Source organism: Oncorhynchus gorbuscha, linkage group LG02, assembly GCF_021184085.1.
Source record: "Oncorhynchus gorbuscha isolate QuinsamMale2020 ecotype Even-year linkage group LG02, OgorEven_v1.0, whole genome shotgun sequence".
NCBI classification, from domain to species: domain Eukaryota; kingdom Metazoa; phylum Chordata; class Actinopteri; order Salmoniformes; family Salmonidae; genus Oncorhynchus; species Oncorhynchus gorbuscha.
Window position 1 is genome coordinate 82,674,922 of NC_060174.1, and position 25,883 is coordinate 82,700,804.

General features: G+C 46.6%; 1 pseudogene; it reads left to right on the top strand.

The window, feature by feature from the left end:
• Window positions 1-1,542: 1,542 nt before the first annotated feature.
• Window positions 1,543-25,883, top strand: part of LOC123990715 — a 69,467-nt pseudogene continuing 45,126 nt past the window's right edge.

Consider the following 25,883-nt stretch of genomic DNA (forward strand, 5'->3'; position numbering starts at 1 on the left):
AGCCCGTGTGTAGAATAATACCCAAGTATGCAAAATAAAGATATTGCACATTTCTACCTTTGTGTACCTATTCAGGATTCATCACCATGAATATAATTATATTAATTTCCATAGTTATGCATTTCTATATACTACAGATCAGGGACCAATGATGTAATTCTGTTACCATAATTCCATTACCGGATGTAAATCCACTTTACCTACTGGAGCTCAGTAAGACATCCTTGAAAATCAATTCGGAGCAGATATTTAAGAGTTTTGTAGTTGCATAAAAAACCTGAAGGAGATTATACTGTAATTCTGTTAACAAACTTTGCATCTGCACATTTTCATTAAATGTGATAAAGTGATTTTTTTGTGTGTAAATTCTTCAAAGAAGTTATTGTGCATGGAGATGTATGGTTTGTTTGGCAAACAACTTAATGTGAAAAATCTGAGTCAAAGCATAATTCCATTATCGTGGAATTGCCCGTTATCTAAAGTGCACTTATCTGAAATCAGGAGTAGACTGTATCAATACATTTGAATCACTTTGGCATTCCATGGTGCAATTCACTTTCCTCTCCCAGTAGAATATTCTGACTTTGTCTTGATTCAAATACATTATATGTTTTGGCTCTGAATTGTTTTATTTCCTCAGTTGCTATTCCCCCATAATGCTCCTCGTGTTTTGAGGGAAAAAATATTCTCAAATAATAATGGCATGTGTAGGCCTAATACTTCGATTTCCCAGGTATCTGTAAAGCTGGTTTGGATTACAAAACATGGACTTGGCCTGTAGCATTTGTACAGTTGGGAGAGGAATTTGAGATGTGCTGCTTTTGCACCTTTGGACCACAATCATTGACAGATGAGGGAGATGCCTCTCATAATACAAGTTGCATGCCTGTCTTGGAGACATAACGTTTCCAAATGCATATATTTAGAAACATGGAATTTAACTCCGTATATATTTGACTTTGTCTGAATCATCAGACCATGCATTATCGATTTCAAACTGAAGCTTGGAGACTCGTTTATCTTCACGTGCTTATTGCCCTTCTCTTTCAACTTCCAAAGCGGTCTCTATCCTGTGGTATAAAGGCACATCTGTACTACACAGGATGACTTAATTAATAAAAGCCGGTGAACAATACCACAAGTCTATGTGCGTTTGTAAAGATGGAAACTTCTCATATAGATACAGTACATTTACGGACATATATTTTACTCTTGCAACCATTTTCACATCGAAAAGTTCGTATAAGGTGAAATAGGAGAGACACTGATTGGGTAGGTAACTAACTACACGATGCGTAAAAATATTGACTGGAGCAACCATCTACCCGTTCGGTCTTGGAGTGGCTTTGGGACAGGCCCGCAGATTTGATACCTTAACTTACAAAAAAGGCTTTTGTCATTTTTTTGTTATTGCATGAGCGACGATTCCAAAAGCCAACAGAAAAGCCGGCAAAATGGTCTTACTTCCTATAGCAGACTGGAGAAGGAGGGATTTCCCTCCTGAAAACTTCTTTCCAATGAGGGGGTTGGGGGTTGCACTTGCCCGGTCTCAGATGCATACACTGCTGCCGCGGTTTGTAGAAGGGGGCCATTATTTTATGCATTCCCTTCGTAGCGCAGTCAAGTGGAAAAAAAATATTCCTCAACGTTTTAAGCAGTTGAAATGGGAAGGGACGCATACGCGTTATTATCTGGATAAGAGCAAACGTAGCATGCTATTCGAAGGAAACCCGTGAAGTAACATGGATTAGTCGTATCATCATTTTTTAGAATAGTTTGGGAAATTTTGCAAAATATCCGCTCTTCATCGAATCTTTGGAAATACCCGAGCAGGGACGTCAACAACGGAGCAGTGGTGTAGTAGTTTCTCTGTGAAGTTTCATTGAAAGGTAGACACGACTACATAACGGAATAGTCTAGGCTACTGTAAACATTTGCTTATATTGTTTGCCATGACTTGTGAAAGTGTATGATTGGATAGGCCATTTGTTGGTCACGCTACCAGAGGTATGTTTGTGTAGAGAGCTAAACAGTAGTCCAAGATGCATTTGTAGACATTTCCGTGGAAATAACAGTGATCAGACGATGCTCATGTTTGGACACACCTGTGTCAGCCTACCCTGACACCGTGACTTTGACAGTCTGCAGATGTGTGTGTGTGTGTGTGTGTGTGTGTGTGTGTGTTGTTACCTTTTTATTGGGATTGTATTGGCACTGGAAGGATTGACCATGTTTACTCTTTCTCGCTCTCTCGACAAATGTGATGTATTGTAGCAGTACATTGGCACTATGTTACAGCATACAATGTTATATGTGGCCCTGCCCCACGTTTATTCAGTAGTTACCAATACAATACCCCACCCCCTTTATTCATTCCATATGAGCCAGCCATGTATCCTGTAATTGACTACTGTACCTTTCATGCATTTTTGTGTCCTGTGCTCAGTTCTGAGCATTGCCTTCTATAAATACATTGCATGCCTTTAATTATGCATATATTATACAGTAGTAAAGACATAGACATGGGACCATTTAATTTAGCTTGTGGAGGTCCTCAAAAAGATTTCCTACTTTATCATAACAAGATGAATTAACCTTATCAGTGTGAGCATATTATCAGTCTACATGTATCTTCACTCACGTTCAACCTCTAGCCTTTGTTGTGTGGTAATACCATGGGGTAGCTCTGTTTGCCTGTGTGGAGACTCCTGTTAAATTACGTTATCCCCTGTAGGTTCACAGATGTCCCTCTGCTCCTCATGAATGTGGTAGGCTAGTAGTAGTCAGGGAGATAGCTGGGCTGGCACACATAATGTCTCAGCTAGAAGAAGGGTTAGTATAGTCAGAGAAAGGACATGTAGACTAAACGTGTTAAATAACTTGTATCATTATAGACTATAAGTATGCTTTACATCAGGGGTTTCCTTTTAGCTGGTCACTTGGTAGAACATACTATGGGGGAGTCAATGACTTATCATATTCACCTGAAAACGAATGGGTCAATGGATGCCGAGCTGGGCCATTGGAAGCACCGCCTTCCTGGCTATAATACCAGGGTTCGCATTCATTTCCTATATTCTTCGCTCTTCACTCGCCTGAACGAAGAATGTGTCATGCAATTTACAAAGTTTCAAGTACGCAAAGACTAAGAGATTCGGCTCCGACTTAGGTTTCTGCTAGTGGGGAGAGAGTAGTCGTCCCCCTAGATGTTGCAAATTTTGGGTCTTTATACATTTTTGTGTTTGCTAAAAGCAAACTACTTCCTGCTCTGCTTGTGTAGCCAGTGCTTCCTTGCTTGAGTAAGATGGCCAGGTAAGAGTATGTTCAAAAAGGCTAACCAGCTGAGTTTGAACCTCCGACCGTGCCCTGGGTCATGTGGTTTCACAATGAAAAAATTAAAGATAATCATGAGTGCTGTTCTCTTTACCAGGGTTGGAAACATGCTCAGGAGGCTTTGGCTCGGACTTGTTTGTGTGACCATTGTCTCCGGCTTGGTTAAACTTCCATTGGGCGTTGTGCTGATATTGACAAAGATTGGGGCTGCTGGCAAAGGCTCTTCCCGTGTGGTCGGGAGAGGGCAGCAGTGGTGGTTAGTTGATACGGGTGTTATCCCGGTTTCTCTGGCAATGTTCAGAGTGTGGGGATGGTATACTATCCCTGGTTGGCTCTGGAGGGTTTCCAGAGTGTGAATCGGATGACATCAGTCTGGGGCAGCCTAAAACCCCAGCTTTGGATTCGACAGGGGAGAGTGAACCATTGGTGGTTAATGTACCTTTGATGGAGCTGTGTCGTAGAGCGGCAGATCACCTAGGGGTGGATGCTGCCGATGGATCATATCAATATGCTGCAGGAGCGGAATAGCACCATGGAGACGGGGAAGCCAGTTTCAGAGCATCTCAGCGCCACCTCTGACTGACATTGTCCTGTATTCCTGAGAGGGACAGGCAGTTGTATTTTGATGAGCCAGTTTCTCCAACAAGGTTGTTTGGCTCAGCTATGTAGTCCTTACAGGCCTGTTTCGAGGAAAAAATAAAACAGGATGTAGCTCTTCGGGTCCTTTCCCAGGAAAAATCTTCATGGAGGTGGTTTGGCAGTTCCCAAGGTGTGAAGGAAAGGGTCCAGGCCAAAGGTGGATTGCTCACGGCATCAAGTTCTGTTTTTGACCATGTTGGTGCTTCTGGACGTCTTGGCACAGACGCCATGCTGGTTCGAAGGAGAGCGGAGTGGAAAGCGAATTCGTCCGCAGTGCAGGGAAAGAAGCAGTCATCTCGACCTTAGCTGGAGGCCAGGGGAGGGGACGTGTTCCCTGGGCCCTCCTCCCCACGTATTTACTGTGGCAACCGTGCTCCAAAGTGCTTCGGTTAATGTGGGAAAGTTACTGGTTGCCGTAGTGCCTAGCAGCGTGCTCTGTCAGTGGCAGACAATTTTGCCATGGGGGATGAGGATAGTGACGAAAGGTGTACGGTCTGCAGTTCGCTGTGCGTTCTCCTCCATTTCGTGGCAGCATTATGTCAAGGGTCCCTGAGGTCCTAGCTCTTGTCTTGAGAGAGGACATTGCCTCTCTCTTTCAAAAGCAGGCTGATCGGGTGGTCCATGTTTCAGGAGTACAGAGCAGTCCCAGTGATTGGTTTGCATCCATAGATCTGAAGAATGCATATTTTCATGTGGCTATATATCCTCCCCACAGCGGTTTCATTTCGAGGGTGTGGCTTTGGCACAGGTGCCAGGGGATCAGAGTATTGGCCTATCTGGACGATTGGCTGGTTGTAGTGGAGTCGAGGGAACTGCCACTCTGGTGTTCATAGTAAATCACAAGAAAAGTTGTTTGACTCCGGCTTAGCGCATTCAGTTTCTGGGTCTTGTTCTGGACTTGGTTCCGAATCATGTGTTTTTCCCAAACAGTCACCTTCAGCCCTGGGCTGCCATGGCAGCGCACAAGTACACAGTTTCCTGGTTACTGCAGGTTTTCTGTGGTTTTTGGTCGATTCTATGTAGCATGTGTGCTGTTGTTTTGGATTTGTGGTTCCTTTTAAGACTTCTGACATTCAAGGCTTGCAAGGTAAGTATTGTTCTTGGAACAGTGGGGTCTATGGTCTTGGGCTGGGGCACTCTGTGCCTTTTCGCTTGTACCTGCGGTTATTGGGTCTGATGGCCTCTGATAGCTGTGGTGCTTTTGGGACTTGATGTGCTTGTTTCAGTGCTTTGTGATTGCTACGCGTCTGGACGCATCTCACCACTGCCATGGGTTTCTCGAGGTATCCGCGTCATGTCTAAGGGTGTTGACTCCTTGGAGGGACCCGAGACTGCTGTTGCTGGGTATTCACATGGGCCGCAGGGTGATCATGGCAGACATAACCTTACTGGGATTGGGAGTGCTATGTGTGGGTTATTTGGAAAGAGGGATTAGGTCAACAGCGCCGATGTTGGAGGACCAGCATGGGTTGGTAAGGTCTGACAACAGGACAGCGGTTGTGTACATCAACAGGTAGGGGGGGACAGGGTCTCTCTCTCTCCTAAACCTGTCCCGTTATCTGTTCGTATGCATTTAACGTCGCCAGGTTGATGTATCTTCCCAGATCTCTCAACGTGGATGCGGATCTACTTTCTAGAGGGGTCCTATCTCTACTGAGTGGAGACTGCACCCCTCGGTGGTTGCCCAAATATGGGACGGGTTCGGCAGGGCTGGTGTAGCTTTTTGCACATAGCATGAAATGTGAATTGTTCTCCGTTGGGAATGGATTATTTGGTGTATCAGGGACATCCTGCTCTATGAGTTTCTTTCGGTGGACCTGATTCAGGCCACCGTGGAGAGGGTTTGTCAGAAGGATCTGTTGATCTGAACCCTGGTTCCCAGAAATGATCCACCTGTTGGGCGTGGACCCGTGGAGGGTTCCGTGTCGTCGGGATCTATTGTCCCAGGCACACAGGAGAGTTTTTCACCCACAACTGCAGATATGGGATCTGTGGATTTGGCCCCTGAAAGGTTGCATTTGACGGCCAGGAGTTTACCCTCGAACATGATTACGACCATAGTCGGTGGGTTGTATACACAGAAGGGGCGCGCATTTGAGGGTTGGTGTCAGGTTGAAGGAGTTTCTCCTTTTCAGAGCTCTTTGGTGGACATTGTGATGTTCTTGCAATAGCTTTTTGAGCAGGGCCTTTTTCCACATTGAAGGTTTATATGGCAGCCATCTCGGCGTGTCATGTAGAGATTGACAGCTCTACCCTGGGGTCTCATCCTCTGGGGATGCGGTTTATGAATGACATGCATTGGCTCAGACCAGTGTCTAAGCATATGGCACCGATCTGGGACCTGACGTTGATCCTGGACGCTCTTTGTGAGCCTCCATTTGAGCCTCTGCTGTGCACATTATGCACGTATATGGACTGGACCATGGATATGTGCGTTTGTGTACAGCCTTTTGTCTGTTAGCTATCCAGCTTGGGGTAGGGAGCTTTTTTAAGCAGTGTCTGGCATATGACCGCAACGGACAAGGGTTGCCTAGCGGTGTGCATGCTCACTCCACTAAGGGTGTGGTGGCTTCTTGGGCACTGTTCAGGGGTATGACGATTGGTGTTATCTGTGCTGCAGGGATTTGGGGTTCCCCACATATGTTTGTGAGGTATTATCGCTTGGATGTTACCGCTACCTGTTTGGCTCATAGTGTTATTTTGGCTGGGTTCTGGAGTGGGTGTTAGGCAGTGCGCAGGTTGCGCATTTATCTTTCTGTAACCCCTTTTTGGAGCAGGGGGTTTGGGCTCTCTGAAGAGCTGTACTGAGTTGAGGAAATTAATGCGAGCCCCGGTATTATAGCCAAGAAGGCAGGGCTTCCGAGAGTTGGCTCGGCATCCATTGGACGTGATTTCAGTTTTCTTCAGGTGATTAGTATGATTTGTCGCTGACTCCCCCATAGTATGTTATAACTCGTTTCCTCCTCCAGGGAACAGTAGATATATTCATAACTGTACGTCTGTAAACATTTTGGGCCAGGGACCTTTTTTGTGATAACAGATTCATCAGGGACCTGCTCAAAATCAGAACACAACTCCAGTGTGGTACATAGGGTCTACAAGGATTTTTACTATGACATCTGCAGAGCATGGCTGGATGAACCAAGTCTGTGCAGTTTTAAAGCTTAAATTACAGTGCATTTATGTAATAGTTTTGAATAAAAAAAACTGATATGTGGAGTACTGTGGATACCAAGATCCCTGTGAGCCTCCCAAGCCCATGTTGCCCAGGGTTAAGAACATGAATTGTCATTCTAAGCTAAATATGAGATGTAGTTGTTGTTTCCCCATTAAAGGGAAGTTGTGGATTGTTCTGTTTAGTCCACTCTTGATTACACAATAGTGACAGTCTAACATATGTACCCTTATTTTCTTAATTGACCCACTTGCCACAAAGCCTTATGGAATGATCTAATCCTTACGGGATGTTGAGGGAAGTGGATTTATTTCATTCATTTAAAAAAAAATCTTATATCAAATTCAATGATACTAGGCTTACACCTACCAAATTCATACCTAACCCATTGAAATATAGTCATATTACATCAAAGACCTGCCAGCCAACCAGAGTCCATATCCGTTGAAAGTGTTTGTTTGTTAAGATACATTCCAGAGGGAATGCCATGGTTATTCTCTTTAACCAGAGGGCCAGTACAGGGATTTGTTTCTTGCCGTTTGACAGGATTCCAAGAAATGCTCAAATGACAAAGAACAATGACCTGCTCTGGTCTCTTGTCTGTTCTCAGTGTGTGTTTGGATCTGAACCAGTGTTGATTATCCCTCCCGTGTCCTGTCCCCTTCCTTTCTCTGTATGGTGGCCCTGCCTGGGCCAATAGGGAGCCTGGGGCCTTTGTTGAGTCGTATAGGTGGTGGTAAGTGTCTGCCAAAGCAGTGCCTAGCACCATTGACTCACAGCACTGGAATGTCTGACTGTTCCACTCACTCCCTTTCTCTCTGTCTTACTCTTTCCGCCTCCTCTCTCGTTCTCTCTGTAGTGCTGTCTCTCTATGTAATTGCTTGCCCCTTCAGCCTCCCCTTCTATCTCCATACTCCTTAGTCACTTCCTATCAATCTGAGTCCCTCATATTTCCCCCCCCTCGCTTCTGTAGAGGAGGCCCAAAGTCCCGTCTGCTTACTCAGCCTAGGAATAACCCAAATGTCTATTGTTTTCCTCTGAGCTCACACAACGTACTCAATGGATGCAGATTATCCACAATCTGTTTAATAATATCACTACACTCATTAATGAATGAAAATGCAACTTCAGTGAATTACTAACACCCTCTGACCAACAGTGCTCCCTCCCTCTCTCTCTCACACACACACACACACACACACACACACACACACACACACACACACACACACACACACACACACACACACACACACACACACACACACACACACACACACACACACACACACACACACACACACACACACACACACACACACACACACACAACCTGTTGAAATCAACTCGATGACCCACCAGCCCCCAGCAGGAATCAGAAGAAGTGCTCTTCATTCCTACTCCTTTTTCCCGATGGGTGGTGTGATACTGTAACCGTTTAGGAGGGACATGAACTGTGGGCCTATTAAAAGAGCCATTGCATACCTTGGTGCTGGGAGAGTGGGAGGCTGGGTAACCCAATGCCTGTGACTGAAGCCAGGGCAATGTACCTGCTAACCCCAGGGAGGGAACAGACCGCCACTACCACTCTGGAATATGTCACAGTGTGGGAGACAGACTCCTGGAACTCATGGGAGGTAGGGGTGAGGGGGATAATGCAAAAGGCATGGCCACACACACACACACACACACACACACACACACACACACACACACACACACACACACACACACACACACACACACACACACACACACACACACACACACACACACACACACACACACACACACACACACACACACACACACACACACACACACACACACACATAGACACATGCACACTCACTCATTTACACACATACACCCCGGACCATTCATTCACTAGGTCTCCAGGCGGGCGTGTCACTCTCAGTATAGTATCAGTGTTGTGGGACGAAACCATCCCAGCAATTCCCTGCTCTGATACCCTGGTCCTGCTCCACTTCCAGATGGAGTTTGTTTTGGACACATTAACACTTCCTGTCAAGGACCCGATCACATTCCCATTGCTGTCATGGGATGATCTCACTCACTCCTGAATCCAGATGAAGTTCTAATCAAAAGCACGTTTTCCAGCGATATAGTCATATAATGTGTGATGTATGTCAGTGGTAGTTTCATTGTCTACTGGGACAGAGTAGGATGGAGCATTGAGTCTGAGTCATTCCCTCTGCTGTCAGTCTTGTGATTGATCGTTGTATTGTAAATCTGGCATTATAGGACCAGAGAGATGGGGGGGTGATATTCTTACCACTGCTGCTCCAGAAAGGGTTGAGGCGAGGGGGTAAGTAAAGGGGAGGGGTGAGAGGGTGTAGGGGGCAAGGTGACGGAGACAGCGGTGAAGTGAGGGGAAAAGGGGGTGAAGAGAGAGTGAAGGAAGAGATGTGAGGGGGGATTGTCCCTGCCATTACTCAGTAGAGGAAGGCCAAATCAATCCACAGCCAGAGTGACAGAGATGAAAAGGGTTCTCATCTCTACAGCACATGCTTCCCATTAAGAGTGTGTGTGTGTGTGTGTGTGTGTGTGTGTGTGTGTGTGTGTGTGTGTGTGTGTGTGTGTGTGTGTGTGTGTGTGTGTGTGTGTGTGTGTGTGTGTGTGTGTGTGTGTGTGTGTGTGTGTGTGTGTGTGTGTGGCGCACATGTGGTAAGGGGTTTAGGAAGTTGTATATGCGCAGATGAGGGGGTTTGCTGTGTTTCTGAAAGTTGGGCCTGTATCAGGAACATTTGTGTGTGTTGCGGAGAGAATGAAACCACATTACAGAGATTGTGATTGAGTTGGGAAAAGAGAGCAATAGAAGGAATGAAAGGGCTCCAGAGAGAGGAAGCATGTCAGCTTTGTCAAAATGGCTGCTGCCAGGTTTGGTCCGATTATGACAACTTTTTCTCATTTAGGGAGAGGGCCAAAGGTCTTCAAACAGTCAGATACAATCACTTTCCCTCTGTTAGCTCCACAAACCCTCCCTGACCAACCAGAACTGGAGATTTGAGTCATAAAAATTAAGAGTTACTGAATTCCTTCTCTCCCCAACAAAGGACTTTCAGAAAAACAGTAAACTGATATGCCTCTGATATGTAGGTCAAACTGAATTAGGGGAATACTCTGGCACAGTGCTGCTGTTTTTGAAAGGCAACGTGAAGGGCGCTGATTGACAGATTGAGGTATTGTGACAGAGAGCTGGTCGGACGCCCATCTCTATCCAAACAATGGCCGCCTTATTATTCCAAGAGTATCCTCACTGGAGTGAAGTAATGTGACCCTGTGGAGACTGCTCTCTCTCTCTTTCTCTTTATTTTTGCTGCCTTTTCAACCAGCCCTTCCCATGTTTAATGGAACATGTTCCAGCTCCTCATATTAAACATGGCAACGGCCAGCCATGGAGTGAGGGATGTAGAGAAAATCGAAGGAGAAGGGGATATGGAAAGAGGTAAAGGGAGAGTGCGAGAAAGATCGTACAGGTTGTATGTGTGTGTGTCAGAGTTTCTTGACCTGGTTCTGTCTTCCCCAGTTGTGCTGCTGTGGGAGAATCTCCCAGGCCAGACCCCAGAGTAATGGACACCAAGGGAGAGTGGGCTTCATGCTCTCTCCCGCCACAGAGGGAGGGAGGGAGATGGGCGGCCTTTCTAGATTGGAATGTTGCATTTCCTGCTTGGTTCCTGCCATGTGTTTCTCAGTTTTCCCCAGTTCCCCCGATCTATCTCTTCCTCTTGCTCTCGGTCTTCCTTTCTTTCTCTCCCTTCTTCTCGCGCTCTTGCTCTCTCTCTCTTACTCTGCACTACATTCCCCCCCTTCTCTTCCCCTTCCTCTTTTTCATCCCCTCATGCCTTTCTTGTGACCTTCCCTACATATTTCTCTCCTCTATTATAGCCTCTTCTCCCTCGTCCCTCTCTCTCCCTCCCTCCCTGTTCCTCTCCCTCCCTCCCTGTTTCTCTCCCTTCCCTCTCCTCTTTCCCATAACAATATTGTCAGTGTTATCTTGTCCTACAATAAGTTGACGTGGAAGAGCTCTCTGGAGTTCATTAAACCACTGGATACTCTCCACTAATGTTCCGCTGTTATGTAAGCACTCCCCGAGAAAGAGGACCGTGAGTGTGTTTTGTGCATGTGTGTGAAGTGGGCCAGAACACTTTAGCTACAGGTTTGTTTGGGGTCAGTTGCCTGATCTCTCTCTCCCCCTGTGTGTGTGTGTGTGTGTGTGTGTGTGTGTGTGTGTGTGTGTGTGTGTGTGTGTGTGTGTGTGTGTGTGTGTGTGTGTGTGTGTGTGTGTGTGTGTGTGTGTGTGTGTGTGTGTGTGTGTGTCAGGAGTTGGTTGCCATATTGGGATTAAAACACACACATTCCCTGGAATGTTGTTCACCAGCTCCTTTTCTCACCTCTCCTCTCCTACCCTCTCTGTTCTCCGGAATGTGACTGTTGTTGCCTCGGGCTAAGTATGCTACTATGCTGTATTTGTTAGTATACAGTTGACAGAAAACAGATACAGGACAATGACAGTCAACACCTTCAGGCCCATCTCTCTACAAAGGTAGAGTCAACTGGTTGGACCTGAACCAGAGGGGAACTTAGACACTGTTATCTGCCGTCTACAGTTACAGTTGAAGTCGGAAGTTTACATACACCTTATAGGCTGACCACACCGGTTGACCATTTTATGTGTGGATTCATTGTCGGGAGTAGAGGACCTTGTGCATTTCCGGTAAAATAACAACTCAATGTTTATATCCCAGGACAAATTAGCTAGCAACAGCAACCAAGCTAAATAGGACATATTAGCTAGTAAGTGCAAACTAACTAGCTAAATTGCCATACATGTTTAATGTTTTTCGACCTGTCCCCAAATTCATGTAATTGGTTCAGAGTTTGTTTTGATATTTTAACCTGCGTGTCGTGATTGCGCTTGGTGTGGGGACAAAATAAATGTATGCACGATGGAGCACGTGCGCAGCCGGTTTGGGTTCAGTGTTCGCCAAATACATTTAAACTCAGTTTTTCACAATTCCTGACATTTAATCTTAGTAAAATTCCCTGTCTTAGGTCAGTTAGGATCACCACTTTATTTTAAGAATGTGAAATGTCAGAATAATAGTAGAGAGAATGATTTATTTCAGCTTTTATTTCTTTCATCACATTCCCAGTGGGTCAGAAGTTTACATACACTCAATTAGTATTTGGTAGCATTGCCTTTAAATTGTTTAACTTGGGTCAAACTTTTCAGGTAGCTTCCCAAAATAAGTTAGGTGAATTTTGGCCCATTCCTCCTGACAGAGCTGGTGTAACTGAGTCAGGTTTGTAGGCCTCCTTGCTCGCACACGCTTTTTCAGTTCTGCCCACAAATTTTCTATGGGATTTAGGTCAGGGCTTTGTGATGGCCACTTCAATACCTTGACTTTGTTGTCCTTAAGCCATTTTGCCACAACTTTGGAAGTATGCTTGGGGTCATTATTCATTTGGAAGACCCATTTGCAACCACGCTTTAACTTCCTGACTGATGTCTTGAGATGTTGCTTCAATATATCCACATAATTGTCCTCCCTCATGATGCCATCTATTTTGTGAAGTGCACTAGTCTCTCCTGCAGCAAGGCACCCCCACAACATGATGCTGCCACCTCCGTGCTTCACAGTTGGGATGGTGTTCTTTGGCTTGCAAGCCTCCCCCCTTTTTCTCCAAACATAACGATGGTCATTATGGCCAAACAGTTCCATATATAGGACATTTAGGACATTTCTCCAAAAAGTACAATGTTTGCCCCCCTGTGCAGTTACAAACCATGGTCTGTCTTTTTTATGGCGGTTTTGGAGCAGTGGCTTCTTCCTTGCTGATCGGCCTTTCAGGTTATGTCGATATAGGACTCGTTTTACTGTGGTCCCATGGTGTTTATACTTGCGTACTATTGTTTGTTCAGGTGAACGTGGTACCTTCAGGCATTTGGAAATTGCTTCCAAGGACCAGACTTGTGGAGGTCAACAATTTTTTTATCTGAGGTCTTGGCTGATTTCTTTAGATTTTCCCATGATGTCAAGCAAAGAGGCACTGTATTTGAAGATAAGACATTGAAATACATCTACAGGTACACCTCCAATTGTCTCAAATGATGTCAATTAGTAATCAGAAGCTTCTAAACTATGACATAATTTTCTGGAATTTTCCAAGCTGTTTAAATGCACAGTCATCTTAGTGTATGTAAACTTCTGACCCACTGGAATTGTGATACAGTGAATGATAAGTGAAATAATCTGGAAACAATTGTTGGAAACAATAGTCTGTAAACAATTGTTGGAAAAATGACTTGTGTCATGCACAAAGTAGATGTCCTAACCGACTAGCCAAAACTATTGTTTGTTAACAAGAATTTTGTGGAGTGGTTGAAAAACGAGTTTTAATGACTCCAACCTAAGTGTATGTAAACTTCTGACATCAACTGTACATGTGTATTTGGAGCCGTGTGGGAGTTCCCTCTGAGAAAAAGTGACTGGGACTCTTATGAGGCTCAAGGGAGTGACGCGGGTTAAGCGTTTGCGTACCATCCTGGTCTCCCAGCCCCCAACTCTGGGCAGAGCTGGGTTTAAAATCTTTTGAAATTATTTTCAAATACTTTGGCTGCTTGATTGAGGTTTTGTTGCAGTGAAACCAATGGAAGACTCTGCTTGCATGGCAGTCCAGTCAGGCTAATTCAAATGCTAGAAGTATTTGAAAGAGTTCAAATAGTATTTGAACCCATGTCTGCCTCTGGCTCTATTCCTGGTATGAATAGACAGTAAATCATCTTAATCTAACCTACTGCCCTTATTCATGGTTCCCCTGGGGAAAACATAGTGTGTGTGTGGTGTATTTAGGGGTGGGTGATGGGTTCTCAGGACCCCGTAAGTAACCTGTAGTGTCACCCTCCAGGGAAAATGTGTGTGTGTGTCTGTGGTGGGGTATGTGTGTCCGGGGTGGAGTGTATTATGTTCTCCCAGGACCCCTGTGTGTGTGTATAAGGAAAAATGTATGTGTGTGTGTGTGTGGTACTCTCAGGACCCAGTGTGTATATCCTGCAGTATGTCTCCTGAGGGGAAAAGGATCTGAACGTCAACCTTAATGCCCGGGGATGTCGGTCGGTCGGTCGGTCGGTCGGTCGGTCGGTCGGTCGGTCGGTCGGTCGGTCTGTCTGTCGGTCTGTCGGTCTGTCTGTCTGTCTGTCGGTCTGTCGGTCTGTCGGTCTGTCGGTCTGTCGGTCTGTCGGTCTGTCGGTCTGTCGGTCTGTCGGTCTGTCGGTCTGTCTGTCTGTCTGTCTGTCTGTCTGTCTGTCTGTCTGTCTGTCTGTCTGTCTGTCTGTCTGTCTGTCTGTCTGTCTGTCTGTCTGTCTGTCTGTCTGTCTGTCTGTCTGTCTGTCTGTCTGTCTGTCTCTACCCATCTATCCCACTCTTAATGTCTTGTTCTTCCTTGCTTTCCTGTGGAAGTCCCCCCCCCCTCTGCTGTTAACCCCGCTCTGGTGTTTTAGAAGAATAAACAGGCCGTGTGCAGGGGCGCTGGGAAACTTGCACATGGAAGGCAAATATTTACATAAGACAGTGCAACCTCTGGCGCCATTAAAAATATGAAAGAGCAGCTCATAATAGATATAGCTAGCTCCTACTGTATATCATCGTATCTCAAAGCTCCCGGTTAATTGCTGACTGAAGCTGGGCGCAGAGTTTGAAACAGTCTCTCTACACAGATCTGGCATCAGGCTAAAGGCTGAAGGCCTCACTCACTCAGATGAGAGAAAGGTAACTGCCAAAATAATGGAAAACTGAGTAAACGAGGGATACACTGAACAAAAATACAAATGCAACATGTAAAGTGTTGGTCCCATGTTTCATGAGCTGAAATGAAAGATCCCAGAAATGTTCCATACGCTCAAATTGAGTGTAAAACTGAGTTTACACCGCTGTTAGTATTTCTCCTTTGCCAAGATAATCTATCCATCTGAAAGGTGTGGCAAATCAAGAAGCTGATTAAACAGCATAATCATTATGCAGGTGCACCTTGTGCTGGGGACAATAAAAGGCCACTCTAAAATGTGCAGTTTTGTCACACAACACAATGCTACAGATGTCTCAAGTTTTGAGGGAGCATGCAATTGGCATGCTGACTGCAGGAATGTCCACCAGAGCTGTTACTAGAGAATTAAATGTTAATTTCTCTACCAAAAGCCGCCTCCAACATAATTTTAGATAATTTGGTATTACATCCAACCGGGCCTCACAGCCACAGACCATGTGTATGGCTGTTTGCTGATGTCAACAGTTTACCCCATAGTGGCGGTGGGGTTATGGCATGGACAGGCATAAGCTATGGACAATGAACACAATTGCATTTTATCGATGACAATTTGAATGCACAGAGATGAGATCCTGAGGCCCATTGTCGTGCCATTCATCCACCACTATTACTTCATGTTTCAGCATGAATGCACGGCCTCATGTCGCAAGGATCTGTACACAGTTCCTGGAAGCTGAAAATATCACAGTTCTTCCATGGCCTGCATACTCATCAGACGTCACCCGTTGAGCATGTTTGGGATGCTCTGAATCGACGTGTACGACAGCGCGTTCCAGTTCCCGCCAATATCCAGCAACTTTGCACAGACATTGAAGAGGAGTGGGACAACATTCCACAGTCAACAACCTACAACCTGATCAACTCTATGCGAAGGACATGTCGTGCTGCATGAAGCAAATGGTGGTCACACCAGATACTGACTGGTTTTCTGATCCTCACCCCTACCTTTTTTTAAAGGTATCTGTGACCAACAAATGCATATCTGTATTCATGTGAAATCCATAGATTAGGTTCTAATGAATGTATTTCAATTGACTGATTTATATGAACTGTAACTCAGTAGAACATTTGAAATTGTTGCATGTTGCATTTATAATTCTGTTCAGTATATATTGAAGGCAGGTGCTTCTACACAGGTGTGGTTCCTGAGTTAATTAAGCAATTAACATCCCATCATGCTTAGGGTCATATATAAAAATGCTGGGCAGGCCATTATTTTGGCATTTATTTAGGCTGCCATGACTATGCCCCCATAGGATGACAACGCCCCCATTCAAATGTCATCAGTGGTCACGGAATGGTTTTATGAGCATGAAAACGATGTAACCATATGACATGGACAACACTTATGCGATATTCTGGATCAGCACCAGAGACCTCTTATTCCACCACCATCAGCAAAACACCAAATTCTGGAATTTCTCGTGGAAGAATGGTGTCGTGTCGCTCCAATAGATTTCCAGACACTTGTAGAATCTATGCCAAGGTGCATTGAAGCTGTTCTGGCTCGTGGTGCCCAACGCCCTATTAAGACACTTTATGTTGGTGTTCCTTTTATTTTGGCAGTTACCTGTATGTTTCACTGAGGTGACACTGGTCATAAACCTTTACCACTGAGAACATGGCTGGCTACCAATGAATGATGCCATTTTAATTAAATGGATCTCTCAGAGAGAGGGAGGGAGTTCTGTTGTCTTGCTATATTACGTTCTCTTTCTCTCTTACACTCAAATCCACTCACTCTCTTTTTCTCTCTCTTTCACACTCAAACTCTATTTGTCTGTCTGTCTCCCTCCCTCTCTCTCTTCCCTCTCCCTTTATGGTTTTTGTAGAGAGACTGACTAACTCCAGGACAGCTTTCCCATCCCTTCCAACTTTGTGGGCCTGCCTGCCCATGACTCACTGATCTAGGACCAGCGGAAACCTGAACCTGTGTGCGCAGGCCCTCTCTAAAGAGGAAGAGTGTGGTGAAGCAGCAGGTGGCTGGGCGGGCTAATGGTAAACGGTGTAAAGGAGCAGTTACGCCAGCGCTCTGGTATGAGGGTGTGGCGAGATCCTGGAGGGCCTACAGATTCACCTGTCCTCCCGATCGCAGCCCCACCTGCTGGAACGAGGGGGAGGGAGGGTCGGAGGGAAGGAGGAGGAGAGAGAGAGCGAGAGAGAGAGAGGTGTGCCGTGGTAGCTCTTGCAGAACGAAGGTACAAGCTGAGAGCAGTGTTAACTGCTTTACTGAGCTGCTCTGTGGGAAAATTGGATTGAACAAAGCAGGCTGGATCTCTTGGCATTGTTTTGGTTCTGTGGAATATCTCATGATATTTCATTGTAGCCTACTGCTCCCTTGGTATGTGATCCTTTTTAATACTTTGTGTGAAGTTGCAGTTGAGATACATCATGGCAGTGGTATTTCAAACTAGGTGGATGGATGTGAGCAATGAAATTGAATGTTATTGCTCAAATCCTGATAGTGGAATTTCAAACCGTGTGAGTGTTGAGGTGAATGTCATAGCTGCGCTCTGTAGGTACTGCTGAGACCCAGGCTAGCTCAGGTATGCTGGCTGACATAACCCACATACCCACACAAGCATGCACACACACACACACACACACAGGTCTCCCTGTAATTTGTCCCAGTGGCTTTGACCTCTATCTGAGGAGCAACCGGAATGCACTGTGGCTAGCTCTGGCTACAGAATAAACTGTTTATTTGAAACAGTCAAGGAACTTACAATTTGAGCATCAGCAAATGGGGGGAGACGGGTGAGGAGGGGAGGGAGTATGACGGGACCATCTGGAAGTCATTTTTCAAAGGGGAGGGTGATTAGTCCTTGTTGTGATACTGATTGTCTTACTCATACTGTCCTATCAAGAGTGTGATTGTGTGTCTACATTTGTTTTCACATGAATGTACAGTACCAGTCAAAAAGTTTGGACTCTCCTACTCATTCAATGTTTTTTCTTTACTTTTACTATTTTCTACAATGTAGAATAATAGTGTCGACATCAAAACTATGAAATAACACATGAAATCATGTAGTAACCAAAAAAGTGTTAAACAAATCAAAATATATTTGAGATTCTTCAAAATAGCCACCCTTTGTCTTGATGATAACTTTCACACTCTTGGCATTCTCTCAACCAGCTTCATGAGATAGTCATTTGGATTGCTTTTCAATTAACAGGTGTGCCTTGTTAAAAGTAAATTTGTGGAATTTCTTTCCTTCTTAATGCGTTTGAGCCAATCAGTTGTGTTGTGACACGGTAGGGGTGGTATACAGAAGATAGACCTTTTTGGTAAAAGACCAAGTCCATATTATGGCAAGAACATCTTAAATAAGCAAAGAGAAATGAAATGTCATAGAACTTTGAAAGTTTCTTCAAGTGCAGTTGCAAAAGCCATCAAGCGCTATGATGAAACTGGCTCTCATGAGGACCGCCACAGGAAAGGAAGGCCCAGAGTTACCTCTGCTGCAGAGGATAAGTGTTATGCAGGTGAATGAGGACCCAAAAGCGACTTAACGAAAACACAGTCTTTATTACAGTCTTAGACCAAAGCGATAATCCTGGATATTATCTAGGTGAAAGCAAAAACAGGAAAACTGAAATCCACTCGTCAGTAGAGAGGAATGACTGGAGACGCGACCACAGACTGCAGGTCGCTTCGGGAAGGCATCGGCCGTAGCTGACAATGACACCTGCTCACACGCAGCATCTGAAGAAGGTAAAACACGACAGGGCGGAACAAGGACACAGAACAGCGAACATCATACAAGGATCCGACAAGGACAGAAGCGGAAAACAGAGGGAGAAATAGGGACTCTAATCAGAGGGCAAAATAGGGGACAGGTGTGAAAAGAGTAAATGAGGTAGTTAGGAGAATGAGGAACAGCTGGGAGCAGGAACGGAACGATAGAGAGAGAGAGCGAGAGAGGGAGAGAGGGAGGAGGAGAGAGAGGGATAGAAAGATGGAAAGAACCTAATAAGACCAGCAGAGGGAAATGAATAGAAGGAAAGCACAGAGACAAGACATGATAATCAATGACAAAACATGACAGTACCCCCCCCACTCACCGAGCGCCTCCTGGCGCACTCGAGGAGGAACCCTGGCGGCAACGGAGGAAATCATCAATCAACGAACGGTCCAGCACGTCCCGAGATGGAACCCAACTCCTCTCCTCAGGACCATAACCCTCCCAATCCACTAAGTACTGGTGACCACGTCCCCGAGAACGCATGTCCATGATCTTCCGTACCTTGTAAATAGGTGCGCCCTCGACAAGGACGGGGGGGGGGGGAGGGAAGACGAACGGGGGCGCGAAGAAAAGGCTTGACACAGGAGACATGGAAGACAGGGTGGACGCGACGAAGATGTCGCGGAAGAAGCAGTCGCACAGCGACAGGATTGACGACCTGAGAGACACGGAACGGACCAATGAACCGCGGAGTCAACTTGCGAGAAGCTGTCGTAAGGGGAAGGTTACGAGTGGAAAGCCACACTCTCTGACCGCGACAATACCTAGGACTCTTAATCCTACGTTTATCGGCGGCTCTCACAGTCTGCGCCCTGTAACGGCAAAGTGCAGACCTGACCCTCCTCCGGGTGCGCTCACAACGTTGGACAAAAGCCTGAGCGGAGGGAACGCTGGACTCGGCGAGCTGGGACGAGAACAGAGGAGGCTGGTACCCCAGACTACTCTGAAACGGAGATAGCCCGGTAGCAGACGAAGGAAGCGAGTTGTGAGCGTATTCTGCCCAGGGGAGCTGTTCTGCCCAAGACGCAGGGTTTCGAAAAGAAAGGCTGCGTAATATGCGACCAATCGTCTGATTGGCCCTTTCTGCTTGACCGTTAGACTGGGGATGAAAACCGGAAGAGAGACTGACGGAAGCACCAATCAAACGACAGAACTCCCTCCAAAACTGTGACGTGAATTGCGGGCCTCTGTCTGAAACGCCGTCTAACGGGAGGCCATGAATTCTGAACACATTCTCAATGATGATTTGTGACGTCTCCTTAGCGGAAGGAAGCTTAGCGAGGGGAATGAAATGTGCCGCCTTAGAGAACCTATCGACAACCGTAAGAATCACAGTCTTCCCCGCAGACGAAGGCAGACCGGTAATAAAGTCTAAGGCGATGTGAGACCATGGTCGAGAAGGAATGGGAAGCGGTCTGAGACGACCGGCAGGACTAGAGTTACCTGACTTAGTCTGCGCGCAGTCCGAACAAGCAGCCACGAAACGGCGCGTGTCACGCTCCTGAGTAGGCCACCAAAACCGCTGGCGAATAGAAGCAAGCGTACCCCGAACGCCGGGGTGGCCAGCTAACTTGGCAGAGTGAGCCCACTGAAGAACAGCCAGACGAGTAGAGACAGGAACGAAAAGAAGGTTACTAGGACAAGCGCGCGGCGACGCAGTGTGAGTGAGTGCTTGCTTTACCTGTCTCTCAATTCCCCAGACAGTCAACCCGACAACACGCCCTTCAGGGAGAATCCCCTCGGGGTTGGTAGAAGCCACAGAAGAACTAAAGAGACGGGATAAGGCATCAGGCTTGGTGTTCTTATTACCCGGGCGATAAGAAATCACGAACTCGAAACGAGCGAAAAACAACGCCCAACGAGCTGGACGTGCATTAAGTCGTTTGGCAGAACGGATGTACTCAAGGTTCTTATGGTCAGTCCAAACGACAAAAGGAACGGTCGCCCCCTCCAACCACTGTCGCCATTCGCCTAGGGCTAAGCGGATGGCAAGCAGTTCACGGTTACCCACATCATAGTTGCGTTCCGATGGCGACAGGCGATGAGAAAAATAAGCGCAAGGATGGACCTTATCGTCAGAATGGAAGCGCTGGGATAGAATGGCTCCCATGCCCACCTCTGAAGCGTCAACCTCGACAATGAATTGTTTAGTGACGTCAGGAGTAACAAGGATAGGAGCGGATGTAAAACGCTTCTTGAGGAGATCAAAAGCTCCCTGGGCGGAACCGGACCACTTAAAGCACGTCTTGACAGAAGTAAGAGCTGTGAGAGGGGCAGCAACTTGACCGAAATTACGAATGAAACGCCGATAGAAATTAGCGAAACCTAGAAAGCGCTGCAACTCGACACGTGACTTTGGAACGGGCCAATCACTGACAGCCTGGACCTTAGCGGGATCCATCTGAATGCCTTCAGCGGAAATAACAGAACCGAGAAATGTGACAGAGGAGACATGAAAGGCGCACTTCTCAGCCTTCACGTAGAGACAATTCTCTAAAAGGCGCTGGAGTACACGTCGAACGTGCTGAACATGAATCTCGAGTGACGGTGAAAAAATCAGGATATCGTCAAGGTAGACGAAAACAAAGATATTCAGCATGTCTCTCAGTACATCATTAACTAATGCCTGAAAGACAGCTGGAGCATTAGCGAGACCGAACGGCAGAACCCGGTATTCAAAATGCCCTAACGGAGTGTTAAATGCCGTTTTCCACTCGTCCCCCTCTCTGATGTGCACGAGATGGTAAGCGTTACGAAGGTCCAACTTAGTAAAGAACCTGGCTCCCTGCAGAATTTTGAAGGCTGACGACATAAGGGGAAGCGGATAACGATTCTTAACCGTTATGTAATTCAGACCTCGATAATCCACGCAGGGGCGCAGAGTACCGTCCTTCTTCTTAACAAAAAAATACCCCGCTCCGGCGGGACAGGAAGAAGGCACCACGGTACCGGTGTCGAGAGAAACAGACAAATAATCCTCGAGAGCCTTACGTTCGGGAGCCGACAGAGAGTATAGTCTACCCCGAGGGGGATTGGTCCCCGGAAGGAGATCAATACAACAATCATATGACCGGTGAGGAGGAAGGGAGTTGGCTCTGGACCGACTGAAGACCGTGCGCAGATCATGATATTCCTCCGGCACTCCTGTCAAATCACCAGGTTCCTCCTGAGAAGAGGGGACAGAAGAAACAGGAGGGATAGCAGACATTAAACACTTCACATGACAAGAAACGTTCCAGGATAGGATAGAATTACTAGACCAATTAATAGAAGGATTATGACATACTAGCCAGGGATGACCCACTGCAGGAAGCAGCCGAACCGGTCCAGCGTAGATGGACCGACAAGGTAGTACAGGATCTTGATGGAGAGACCTGAGTAGTAGCGCTCACCAGTAGCCCTCCGCTTACTGATGAGCTCTGGCTTTTACTGGACATGAAATGACAAAATGTCCAGCAGAACCGCAATAGAGGCAAAGGCGGTTGGTGATCCTCCGTTCCCTCTCCTTAGTCAAGATGCGAATACCTCCCAGCTGCATGGGCTCAGTCTCTGAGCCGGAGGGAGGAGATGGTTGAGATGCGGAGAGGGGGAACACCGTTAACGCGAGCTCTCTTCCACGAGCTCGGTGACGAAGATCTACCCGTCATTCTGGCGAGTGCAATCAAAGAGTCCACGCTGGAAGGAACCTCCCGGGAGAGAATCTCATCTTTAACCTCCGCGTGGAGTCCCTCCAGAAAACGAGCGAGCAACGCCGGCTCGTTCCAGTCACTGGAGGCAGCAAGAGTGCGAAACTCTATAGAGTAATCCGTTATGGATCGATCACCTTGACATAGGGAAGCCAGGGCCCTGGAAGCCTCCTTACCAAAAACTGAACGATCAAAAACCCGTACCATCTCCTCTTTAAAGTTCAGATAATTGTTAGAACACTCAGCCCTTGCCTCCCAGATAGCTGTGCCCCACTCCCGAGCCCGACCAGTAAGGAGTGAAATGATGTAAGCGATCCGAGCTCTCTCTCTTGAGTATGTGTTGGGTTGGAGAGAGAACACAATATCACACTGGGTGAGAAAGGAGCGGCACTCAGTGGGCTGCCCAGAGTAACATGGTGGGTTATTAACCCTAGGTTCCGGAGACTCGGAAGACCAGGAAGTAGCTGGTGGCACGAGACGAAGACTCTGAAACTGTCCTGAGAGGTCAGAAACCTGAGCGGCCAGGGTCTCAACGGCATGACGAGCAGCAGACAATTCCTGCTCGTGTCTGCCGAGCATTGCTCCCTGGATCTCGACGGCAGTGTTGCGAGAATCCGTAGTCGCTGGGTCCATTCTTGGTCGGATCCTTCTGTTATGCAGGTGAATGAGGACCCAAAAGCGACTTAACGAAAACAGAGTCTTTATTCCAGTCTTAGACAAAAGCGATAATCCTGGATATTATCTAGGTGAAAGCAAAAACAGGAAAACTGAAATCCACTCGTCAATAGAGAGGAATGACTGGAGACGCGACCACAGACTGCAGGTCGCTTCGGGAAGGCATCGGCCGTAGCTGACAATGACACCTGCTCACACGCAGCATCTGAAGAAGGTAAAACACGACAGGGCGGAACAAGGACACAGAACAGCGAACATCATACAAGGATCCGACAAGGACAGAAGCGGAAAACAGAGGGAGAAATAGGGACTCTAATCAGAGGGCAAGGTGACAGGTGTGAAAAGAGTAAATGAGGTAGTTAGGAGAATGAGGAACAGCTGGGAGCAGGAACGGAACGATAGAGAGAGAGCGAGAGAGGGAGGAGGAGAGAGAGGGATAGAAAGAGGGAAAGAACCTAATAAGACCAGCAGAGGGAAATGAATAGAAGGAAAGCACAGAGACAAGACATGATAATCAATGACAAAACATGACAATAAGTTCATTAGAGTTACCAGCCTCAGAAATTGCAGCCTAAAGAAATGCTTCACAGATTTGAAGTAACAGACACATCTCAACATTAACTGTTCAGAGACCTTCATGGTTGAATTGCTGCTAAGAAACCACTAGTAAAGGACACCAATAAGAAAAATAGACTTTCTTGGGCCAAGAAACACGAGCAATGGACATTAGACAGGTGGAAATTTGTCCTTTGGACTGATGACTCCAAAATTGAGATTTTTAGTTCCATCCGCGGTATATTTGTGAAATGCAGAGTAGGTGAACGGATGATCACTGTATGTGTGGTTCCCACTGAAAAGCATGGAGGAGGAGGTGTGATGGTGTGGGGGTGCTTTGCTGGTAACACTGTCTGTGATTTATTTAGAGTTTAAGGCACACTTAACCATCATGGCTACCACAGCATTCTGCAGTGATACGCAATCCCATCTGGTTTGCGCTTAGTGGGACTATCATTTGTTTTTCAACGGGACAATGACCCAACACACCTCCAGGCTGTGTAAGGGCTATTTGACCAAGAAGGAAAGTGATGGAATGCTGCATCAGATGACCTGGCCTCCACAATCCCCCAACTTTAACCCAATTTAGATGGTTTGAGGTGAGTTGAACTGCAGTGAAGGAAAAGCAGCCAACAAGTGCTCAGCATATGTGGGACCTCATTCAAGACTGTGGGAAAAGCATTCCAGGTGTAGCTGGTTGAGAGAATGCAAAGCTATCATCAAGATAAAGGGTGGCTACTATGAAGAATCTAAAATATATTTTGATTTGTTTAACACTTTTTTGGTTACTACATCATTCCATATGTGTTATTTCAGTTCTGATGTTTTCACTATTATTCAACAGAAACAAACTTGAATGAGTTGGTGTGTCCAAACTTTTGACTGGTACTGTATGTGTTTTTGCAAATGTATGTACTGTATGTGTCTTTGTGGGGGGAGGGGGGGGGGGGGTGAGAATCCAAAGCTTGCTCTCGCTGTGTTAGAGGAAGGGTGGTGTGCGTGTCGGTGTGTGCATGTATGTGTGAGTGTGTGTGTGTGTGTGTGCGCGTGTATGTGCATGTGTGTGCGCTGTATGGCTACCGAGTCAGTCAAACATCAACAGAAATGGATTCTACTATCCCCGGGATTTCACCCAATTCCAAACGTCTTTTGACAGAGAGTGAAGAACATTTAATCTGACATTTTCTTTCAATGTTGTTGTTTCAAGCACTTGAACTCTTGTTTTAGCTGTAACTGCTTTTCTGTGGCTGAGTCTGCCGACTCCAAACTTTGTTTCACAATAACACCAATGTTCGGTAACGTCGCCAGGAAAGATTGTGTCCAGAAAATCACCTCTGGTTCACACAGAGATGGGAGTTGTCTTGTTTTGTCAAGAGCAGCTCAGCTCTCCATTCTCTCTCTGTTCTGATTGAACCCTACACATCCTCACATCCTGTGTTTGATTCCAGCGAAAGGCCGACCCACACACACACACACACACACACACACACACACACACACACACACACACACACACACACACACACACACACACACACACACACACACACACACACACACACACACACACACACACACACACACACACACACAGGTGCGTGTGCACACACATACTGAAAACAAACACACACACACAATCACAACACTGAACACACACACCCCTACTTCCCACAACCTGCCCAGACATTCACACAGCTGTATGTTGCAAGGCTCACTCTGGCCCTCGCTCTCTGCTCAGAGCCGAACCAGAAGAGGAAAAGACTTCACTGAAAGTGTCCCCTATTTTACATTCCCAAAATCCCCGCCCCTCCTCTTCCCCTGTGCGGCTCCTGCGGCCGTGCATACCGGACCCCACCCCCATTGTTAAGGTTGGTTGGTTGAGAGTGGCTCTTCCTGTTGCAGAGTGACTGGGGCTAAGCGACGTGGACCAGCGCCTCTATGTGTTGGAACTGGTGACGCTACAGGACCAGGAGGAGACCCCCACCGGACCCCCTGGAGACACCCATCTCGATACCTGCCAACAGCGGCAGCACCATGAGCAGCAGAGCCTAGTCAGAGCGGTGCCGGAGGAGTGCGGTGAGAGCAGCCACACAGGTAGGTGACCAGGGGGAGGGAGTCGGATACGTCTAGGGAGATATAGAAGGGAAGGGAAAGGAGATGCCTAGTCAGTTGTGCAACTGAATGCATTCAACTGAAATGCAGGGGTTATGAAATCACAGAGGT